This window comes from Onychostruthus taczanowskii, unplaced genomic scaffold, assembly GCF_017590055.1.
Source record: "Onychostruthus taczanowskii isolate IOZ18803 unplaced genomic scaffold, ASM1759005v1 scaffold14, whole genome shotgun sequence".
Lineage (NCBI taxonomy): Eukaryota > Metazoa > Chordata > Aves > Passeriformes > Passeridae > Onychostruthus > Onychostruthus taczanowskii.
In genome coordinates, this window is record NW_024498573.1 from 4,551,836 (window position 1) to 4,561,835 (window position 10,000).

A 10,000-nucleotide genomic window follows, 5' to 3' on the forward strand; every position below is an offset into this window, starting at 1 on the left:
TGTGTGCAGTTAGCCAGAACCACAAACCCCAGCAACCTTTTTCACCCAGATCCCATGGACTTGGAGCTGACTTTAATGTTTTAAACATTTCCATGGGCAAAGGGCTTCCTGAGGGGTGGTGGTGATAGCCCTGCTTCTGGGAGCTGCTTTTAGAGCTCTGAGCAAAGGAGTTGCAAAGACAACTCGGTGAGCTGGATTAATGTTGTGAGACTCAGAAGGATGGTCCCTGGAATTTGTAGGTCAATCTCTACAGCTTGTTCAATGATCTGGTCACAGTTTTATCTAGCTGGGGTGCTGTGGAATTTTTCTTCTCCATGTAAAATGATCTTTAAAAACTGAGATGTGTCTCATTTTCATTTCTTATGTGTTTCTGCATCCACTATTCACTTAAGGAATAATAAGAGGTAAGAGAAAAATCTGCAGAATGGGGAAAATTAAGAAAGGTGCCTTTGCAAAACTCAGTGTATCCCTGGATTCTGCAGCTGGGGGTTCTTTACATGGAGTAATCCAGCCTCTCTATTTCTACATAAATCCTGCTTGTGTACCACACAGCTGAGCAAAGGCTCAGTTCATCTTCATTTTTAAAAATGTCTTTACTCCTCACAAATTTCCAGGTTTTTTTTTTTTTTTTAAATCGTGCCATAAGGTACTGGCTCAGTAATTAACTGGTTCTTTAATCGAGCTACAATTACTTTGTTTCATGAGAAGGGGAAAAAAAAGAATGTGTACCAAGACAGAGCTACTTTCGACATCTGGGAACCTCCTAACAGCTGGCTATCTAATGAATATGCATCTGCTTAAGAGGCTGTAGGCCATTAATAAACCAATAGATATAAAACAGAAACAATCTTTGTCAGCTTCAAATGAGATTGGATGCAATGTGCTGTGAAGTGTCACTGTCACATTGAATGGAGCCGGGGAGGTTAACGGCGGCGGAGAAGGCTGAAAGCGGCTCCAGCGCCGGGGCAGGGCCGGGGCTGGGCCCGCCGAGCTCTGCTGCCGCCTGTGCCTGCACATTTCTCCCGGTACCGGGTGGGTGTGAGGCACTGGAGCCCTTTTGTTTGCCATGCAGCAGTTGTGTCCTTTTGGGTCTGACACAGGAGGATGCGGGGTTTCCCACACGATTGGAGCGACGCAGGAATCGCTCACGTGAATAAACGGCTGGGGAGAAGCTACAGGAATGTGATAAAAATGCACCCATTTGACTGAGACCTGGGGCGTTGTAAAGAGGTTCAGAACAGCCCCTGAGCCGTGTTGTACAACAGGAGCGTTGTAGGGTGAAATAAATCCCCTCAAAATAGTGACAGTGACTTCATGTGACTGTACGGGTATCTCTGACCCCTCTAGAGCTGTATCTGTGTTCGTTCCAAGGTGGGAAGCTCATATGTTGTCCCAAGCTGTACCAGCATTTGGTACCTTACCGTTGTTCTGCGCCTTTGTTTCCTGGGGCAGCTCCCATAAAATGTGAACTGGATTTATTTTAGCTCTCTATCCTTTCTGCACAGCCTGTGTTAGTGCAGTGTGTGTCCTTCCTTTCCAGGGATGGTCATTCCAGGCAGTGACCTCTCACAGCAGTTCAGGAATGGTACCTAGGTGGCATTTTCCTAAGAGAAAGGCCATTATTTCAGCTCAAGCCCCACTACTGGAACAGGGCACTGTCAGCTGCGGTACAGCTATGCTGCAGGCACCCCTGGGATGGGGGCAGCATTTCTTTTTGGTTTTGGGGACCTGGAGTAACAGTCTGGTACCTCCCCTGGACTCTGCTTTAGAGCCAGACTCACACCATGTATGTTTCAGTTCCCAGGAAACTATAAATTGAGATTTGGAGTAGTTTTCTGTGCAGCTCAATCATAAAGAGCAGTCTTCAGTTTAGCAGAAATTGTAACAAAAAGTTTTTTGCCCCCAGATTTACGGGTTTTTGTTGCAAGAAAATAGAAGCAAGAGAAGTTAAAATGGGAAGATGAGTGCTCTGTAATTACTGCAGATCTTACTAGCAGCTTCTCAAGAGAGAAAATTTGCACTCTGTATCATCACATCAATATAATTTAAACGAAAATCTGTTAATAAGATTGACTTAATTCCTAGAACAGTGTTTGTCTTACCCTTAGTTTTAAGACAGTGGATTACTCAAAGTCTCTTTCAGAGCCGCAGCCACCCTGGTGACAAGTTTAACTTCTGAGCCTTGAAGTTTTCAAGGTGTAAAGGGGAGGTGTAAAGCCGCGCTGGAATTTTCTCTCTCGCTTCGCTGCTGCGCTGCCGCAGCCGCCGGGCAGCAGCGAGGGCTGTGCACGGTGAGGGGAGCAGGCTGGCCAGCGAGAGGCACCCACTGCCCTCCCGGAGCTCTCCCTCCAGCCCAGCATCGGCCGCGCTCTCACATTGCCACGGGTTTATCTTTCGTGAGGCAGACAAAAGAGCACGAGGCAAAGGAGGGCTGTCCTTTTAAGTGCTTTCACTTTTCAAGGTCATTTGTGGAGCTTTTATCAATCAGAAAGCTAAATCCATACAAAAAGCATCTATAATGAACCAAGCATATCTCAAACTTTATCCCTTCAGCTGAATACGAATTATCCAGGAAGGTGCTTCAGTGGCCATGTTCACCAAGTTCAGCATCTCTGTGAACATTTATAAAGTAAGCAGAGAAGCTACTACCATTGTGATTTGGCATCTATCAGTTTCTTCTCCTTTTTTTTCTGTAATTGATTTATTAATTACAGCACCTTAATGATCTATTTAAAATAAATAAACCATTTACACCATTTCAAAGGTATTTTGTGATGTTCAGCTGATATTAAAATAGCACCAGCCTTATGTGCTTTTTCAGCAAGTGACCTAATTAGTTAATAAAGTAATTGAATATTAAAAAGGATGTTGCAAGTGATTAAAATTTAAGAGCCTTCAGAACATTATTAAAGCTATAAATCATACATCACTGTTTTAATTTGCATAGCTACAGAATTACTAATGGTCCCACATGCATAAGCTACTTGGCAATTAGTCTTTTAACAAACTGTTGGTGATACTATAAGGTTACCAAAATCTTTTCCCATTTTTGATTTGCAAACAAAATCCAGGATTGGAGAGCACTAAGGGTTAAATTCCTAAAAGCCAGGAGATTTGGTTCTTTCACTTTTCTCTCCACCTGCCTTTGCCCCTTGCCCACCTTCCAGACAGGAGAACACATCCTCCCAAGTCCCCCCAAGGTGCGTAAGGGAGATGAGGAAGTGTCTGCTCCCACCTTGAGCTTCCTGAACTGGCCTCCAAGTGGTTTTCCAGCTCAGTCCAGTGTGCATAAATTTCCCTACCTGGTGCTGGGCAGTTTTCCATCTTTCTCTTATACACACACAACTGTCATAGAGCCACTTCCCTTCCCAGGAAAATGGCACTCCCTTTGGGCAGACAAAGGGAGTTGGTTACTGCCAGCAGTCATACCTGAGCTTTGTCCCATGGACATTGCCTTTGGGATGTGGGAGAACCACACCAAGTGCTCATCACCTTCCATTCTCTGTGCTGGAGCTTGCAGTTCATAGGAAATCTCAAATATATGCAAACAAAAAAGAGTTGGAAAAACGATGGGAGCTTCCTGCCCTGCACCATGGCGCGGCCATGGCGATGAGGGTCACCTGCCCACGGCCCCTGGCCGAGGCCTCGGGCTGGCTGCAGGCAGGACGAGAGACAGGATGACAGTTTTCAACTTAATTAGACACAAACTGCACTGGCCCGATGAGCTGCCCCGGTCTCCCCTCTCCCCAGCATTCAGCATCTCCGCAGCCGCGGCTCCCGGCCTCGGGAATGACGGCCAGCCGAGCACGGTCCAGCGCACAGGCAGAGCGCAGGTCTCTGCCTTCAGCACCCGCAGCCTGACAGAGGCAAACGCTGCTGGGGCAAAGGGGACGACCTGGTGTGCGACGGAGCACAGCCCGGCAGCGGCAGCCCCGCGCCGGAGCGGCGAGAGCTGCGGGGAGGGGAGCGGCCGGAGCCCCGGCGCAGCCGCGGTGCCCGGTCCGCAGCCTCTCCCCGGAGCAGCCCTGCGCGTCGGATCGCTCTGTCACCTCCTGCCCCGGCTCCCCGGAACGGAGTCTCTGCTCCTGTCCCAGGGCCAGACTCGCAGCAAATGCGGGTGCTTCAGCAGTTGCTGATTTCCCCACCATTTTCTGTGAGGCAGGGTCTTAATAGAATCACAGAATTCAGAATGGTTTGGGTTGGAAGGGACCATAAATATAATCTAATTCCAGCCCTGCTGCCACCCAACCAGCTTTCCACTAGACCAGATTCTTCCGAGTCCCAACCAGCCTGGCCTTGAAACCTTCCAGGGATGGGGCAGCCACAATTTCTCTGGGCAACCTGTGCCAAGGCTTCAACACCCTCACAGCCAAGAATTTCTCTCTAATATCTAGCCTCAACTTCCTCTCTTTCAGCGTGGAGCAATTCCCCCCTTGTCCTGTCTCTTTTTGGGAGCTGGGATTTCAGCATCCCCGCCCATGACAGGGACTGGTGCCTGCGTGGCTCTTGGTCCCCACTCCTGCCCTCACACCCTGCCCAGCTGGGTCACTGCAGGTGGCTGCCTGAGTAAGCTGTACCTTCATCTTGTAAGCCTCAAGTCTCTTTTTTTTTTTTTTATAAATGGAGCAAAAAAAGGCTTTACAGAACAGCATTCACATGTGAAACAAAGACTCTGTTTCACCCAGTCAGCAGAAGCCTTGGTGTAATTTTGGCTATTAAAGTGCTACATTACCAGAAGGATTTCCTTTTTGGGCAGCAAAAACTTTTCAGGAGTTTCTTTTGAAGCCTTTATTGAGGTCAGGGGCTGCAGCCTTTTGTACTCTCTCCATGTCAGCCTACAGCAGCTTTGGGAAGCCCTCGCACTGGATATTGTGAGCACCACCAGCTCTTTGCTCATTAGTTTACTCTTGCTAATAGATGTGAGGCCAGGGGGGAGGATGCTCTCAGCAGTGATGCACACTGCTGCACTAACACTTGCCATGACTGCAATAGAGGGAGACAGAACCACCCTCTTTTAAGGGTCTTTTTAATTAAAACACCAAGCTGAGCAATGGGTGACTTCAGAGCATTTTGACCCGACAAGGAATGACAAGCATGTGGCTGCTTTTAAAATAAACTAATTAATAGCCACTATCTTATCAGTATAAAACTGTCAGCACATGAGGAGGGTGGGCAAACCCAGATGCAAATAATTTGTAAATGAGGCTACGCACAAATGTTACTGCAGCATCAGCAACACACCAAGGAACACACTTTGAAACATCCAGCTGCAAAGGCAAGCAGGAGGGGTCTGGAGCTGATTCCAATTCACACCTCTGGGCTGATTTTAGGGAAAGTTACATCAACAATCTGTTTCAGTGCACCTTGACTCCACCACCAGTATCACTTCAACGCTGCAGCATCACCTGCCAGCCCTCACAACACAGGAAGGGGACCAGAGCTCACCTGGGGTGACAAATCCCCATACTCTGCCCAGTCGAGATACTAACTTTTTAAACACCTGGCTTTCAAAACACTACAAAACCAGGCAATTTCAGAACCAAACAAGCTGGTGCCCCTCACCCAAACACCCTTTCCTGACACACAGTCAGTCACTGTCCCACATACACTAACTGCTCTTTATTCCATATGGGATCCCTTCCCTGTGAGACACTCTTCCAAAAGAATACAACTAAAAGCCATTTCCCTGCTCTTACATTTACACTCTGCATGCAAAGAGGTCCTGCCAAGAGTATCCCCCACCCCTTTGTTCAGCTTCCCACTGCTCTCATTTCCAAGCCTCCAAGGCAACTATAAGAAAGTTTTTCTCCAGTTGTTTTTTCCACCAACTTTGGGATGTTGCCTAACTTTTCCCCAAAAGAATCAGCAAGGAGCCCTTGTTCCCAGCAGAGGAGTACAAGATCAGGAACGTTCTGCTTTCTGGTCCAGCTTGTTCCAGCTCACAGAACGGACCCTGGCTGACTCCAGCCCTGCAGCCCCAGCATCACTTTGAGCTCTTTCCTCTGAGCGTGGTGAGTATCCTGTTTGCCATCCTTCCTGCTGCTCTCTGCCATTAGCATGATAGCATCAGGTTTTCCACTTAAGCTCCCACATCCTTTTCCTGATCAACACGTTGTACAATTGTTCCATTGACCACGCTCTGATGGAAAAAACGTACTGAGCTTGAGCCTCGTCCCCCGGAGGGCAGGACAGCAAGGGGCTGGTTTCCTTCTTCCAGCCTGCTCTGGTGCATTTACACATAACTCTGCCACAGCACCCACCTTCTCAAACAACAGTATTTTATAGGATTTACTTCACTGAATGATAAAGGTGTATAAATGATTTGTGATTTCTGCCTGTAAATATGTGACAAGGTAAGGATACCCACAGAGTCCTGTTTTACAGCCTGGGCAGCAGTGCCAGCAGTCGATGTGTTCCAGCAGACCCAGCACCAGCTCCTGCACTCCTCACACAGCCAGTGTTTCTTCCAGCCACGGCCTCATCCCTGCTGGACAGCTACAGGACTCCTCTGCTCCTACACACAAAGCACGCACAGGAGTCCTTGGCAGAACCGTGCTGTCACTCCTGCCTGGCCTGGCCGTGGTTTTGATTTCCTGCACCAAGTGCTGCCTCCCTGCAAGGGCTTCAGATTTGTGTCTGCACATTCCCTGTGATGTTTTGCCCATCATGGAGTTCCTTTTGTAGGCTCTGGTGTAAACCAGAAGTTACTTGGTGAGATGCACCTAAGCCAACACACAGGGACTAAGTTTTGGCCAATGCATGCCATCACCCCCAGCTGTCAGCCCTGACCTGGAGGTGAGGGCTGCCCAGGGAATAGGCTCTGGTGCAAACCAGAAGTTAACTTGGTTAGATGCACCTAAGCCAATGCACAGGGACTAAGTTTTGGCTGATATATGCCATCACCCCCAGCTGTCAGCCCTGACCTGGAGGTGAGGGCTGCCCAGGGAAGTGTCACTATCCAAGGAGGAATGATGGATATGGCACTCCATTCTCTGGTCAGCTGACAAGGTGGGGATCAGTCATAGGTAGGGCTCGATTATTCGAAGGTATTTTCCAACCTCAGTGATTGTGTGACTGTTGTGAGGACTCTGTCCCAGTGACTCCAGCCATGCTACCACTCCAGGACGGCTGTTTTTAGGGGGAAACTTTGGTCTGTTGCAAAGGGAGAGAAGATGCCGTGCAAACACTGCTCACAAGGCTGGGAGACGCAGCGCCGGGGCCTGACCTGGGCCGTGTGAAGCATGGGGAGCACAGGCACAGACAGACAGACACAGACACACTCAGGCACACCCGGACACCCTCAGGCACACTCGGTTCCTCCAGGAGCGGCTCTCGGGGCGGTGTTTGCGGCCCCGCTGCCCCGAGCTCTCCCGCTCCGTCCCCTCCGTCCCCTCACGGCCGCCGCGGGGTTTCCCTGCCCGCTGCTGCCCCCTGGCGGGGCGCGGGCCCGGCGGCGCCGCGGCCGTTCCAGGCCGGGAGCGGGATCGGGATCGGGAGAGTGACCGGGAAGGGCCCGGCCCGTCCCCGCAGCCTCCACACCGCACGGCTGGGGGTACCTCCGGTGAGCCCGAATCTCCCGTTTTTCCCCATCAGCGGATTCCTGCTCGGTAGAGCCCTCCTGGCAATTCAATGGCTGCGCTGCCCGGACCTAGGGAGAGGCTCGGGCTGAGATTCCCAGTGGAATAAAGAGAAACCCGAAGGGCTGTAGTGCACACGGGAGTGTTTGGACAACATTTCTGGACCATTTAGTGCCCACGGAAGGGAGAAATCCAGAGCCCCGAAAACCTCCCCTATCTTTCCCAGAGAGGGGGCTCCTCCACAGAGTGGGAGCATCCCTCCAGCCTCCGCCTCCCACCTGGGATGGGGATCCCGGGAGCAGGTCCCTGCACAGAAAGGGAGCGCCTGTTGATCCCACAGTTCCCAGGCTGCAATGGGAATTACTCCTTCTAGCCAAGGGCAGGGACACCTTCCACATCCCAGGTTGGTCAAGACCTATCCAACCTGGCCTTGGTCACTCCCAGGGATGGGGCAGCCACAGCTTCTCTGGACAACCTGTGACAGGTTTCTCAGAAGAAAGAATTTCTCTCTAAAAAGACATTTCTGATCCAAATGCATCAGCATCACTTACCATGGAATTAGAAAGGTTCCTGGAAGTCACTGGCTATGGACGCTCTGGAGCAGCTTGGATGCTGGCTCTTGACTTCCCCAGCTCCTGGAAAACCATCTCCTGCTGGCATTGTGGAAGACCACACACTAAGGCAACAGACCTTTGAGTGATCAGGCCACTGGTGGTTACATTTATCAACCTTCTGCATCTCTAAAAAACAAGTATCATGGTATTGTTACTCTGTGGATCAATACCCTTTTGAACACACAAATGACAGGTTTGTCCCCAGTTATGTGACTAGAGAGCAGTGCTTTATTCACACCTGGGGGTCTCCACCTCCAGCATCTGTCCTAACCATGGCAGTCCTTCACCGACAAAATACACATCACTGTATTGGTAGAGCACAAAAAAATCATGCTTTGAGGCAAACTGTTACATGGATATATTTATTGCATTGCAGTCTTAGCAATTTTAAATATAAACATTTATACCTGGAAAGCAGAATATTGCAAATTCAGTATTATCCAATATGTTCATAGCAGCATCAGCTTCCTAAGAAACAAAATGTTTAGGAAGACAGAGAAGGAATTACAAACAAGTTACACCCTCATTTATCACCATCTGACCCAAACATGGAACTGCAGCTGTGAAACAGATATTGAAGTCACCAAATGTGACCTTGAAGACGTCAGTGATTTCAAGACTGAAGAGTGTTTTTGTACCTGATTCCCCACATGGTTTTCGTGTGCCAAGGTGAGGTTAACTAACAGTCACGAGCCTGGAGAGGGCAGAGGGTTGATGTATCTGCATTACCTGACAGAGAGAGTTTTGATAACAACACTTGGCACTTGTGTAGCATTTACCACTTCCCCAGCTCCTCACAAGACAGGCAAGGAGTGCTCTTGGATGTGCTACAGCTGTGGAGCATCAGGGAGAGGGATGAAAATGACCTGCCAAGGCCATTCAGTGAACAAGAGGCAGTGAAGAGAGTGGAATTTGTCAGTCCCTGACTTCCAATTCCATGTCGGTCTGGTGGCTCATGCTGCTCCTCTGTGGCTCCCTAAGGAAGTTTTACAGGTGACTCACTGCTTAACAAGCCCCAGCCCGTGCAACTACAGCGGGTGTGTGCACCATTGAAAAGAGGTCAACCCACCTGTTACCCTTGTAATGCCATTTTAGTTTTAGAGAAACCAAACATTTTTCTGATCTCATCCTCTCAGAATAATATGTCAGCTGAAGACACCTTGGCACAGCTGCACTTTGCTCTGAAGCAGTGGAAATCAGAAGCAATCGCTATAGGAGCAGCTTTCATTTCTTTCCTGAGGGAGAGCACTGATCTTTTGAGAGGAAAAAAGGATGGATATGTTTTCACACAAACTGATCAAACTACTTTTCATTCTAAACGAATACAAGACTGACTGAGAGTCTCAAGTGTACTAATTTTTTTTCAACAAAGTCATCCAGGTGCACACCAGAAAGCTAGAAGCTAATAAGATAGTTATCCAGGAACATCAGGAGGCATTTCCTTCCCTGACAGGCCTTCACTTCCACCAGCTAAGAGCAAGAGCACTTACAGTGACATCTGAAAGGACTTGTAAACATCATGAGACAAGCATCTCTGCTATTTCCCCATTAAAATAGTCCTTTCTCCTGCACCCCAGGAGGCCAAGGAAAACCAAGCCTTCTCCATCCCCACCTCAAAAGGGCAAATTTGCTTAGTTCCTTCTTCTCCCACTGGGTTTCCTCTGCAAAATGTTAAGAGGCAGGATCAAGCATGTCAGTCATTAGGGCTGGAGCCTGGCAGAGATTCCAGGGGCAGTTCAGGTGCTGAAAGACTCACAGCAGAAGGGAGGCTGCAGTCAAGAGCTGGCTCAGCATCCTCCCCTTCATCTG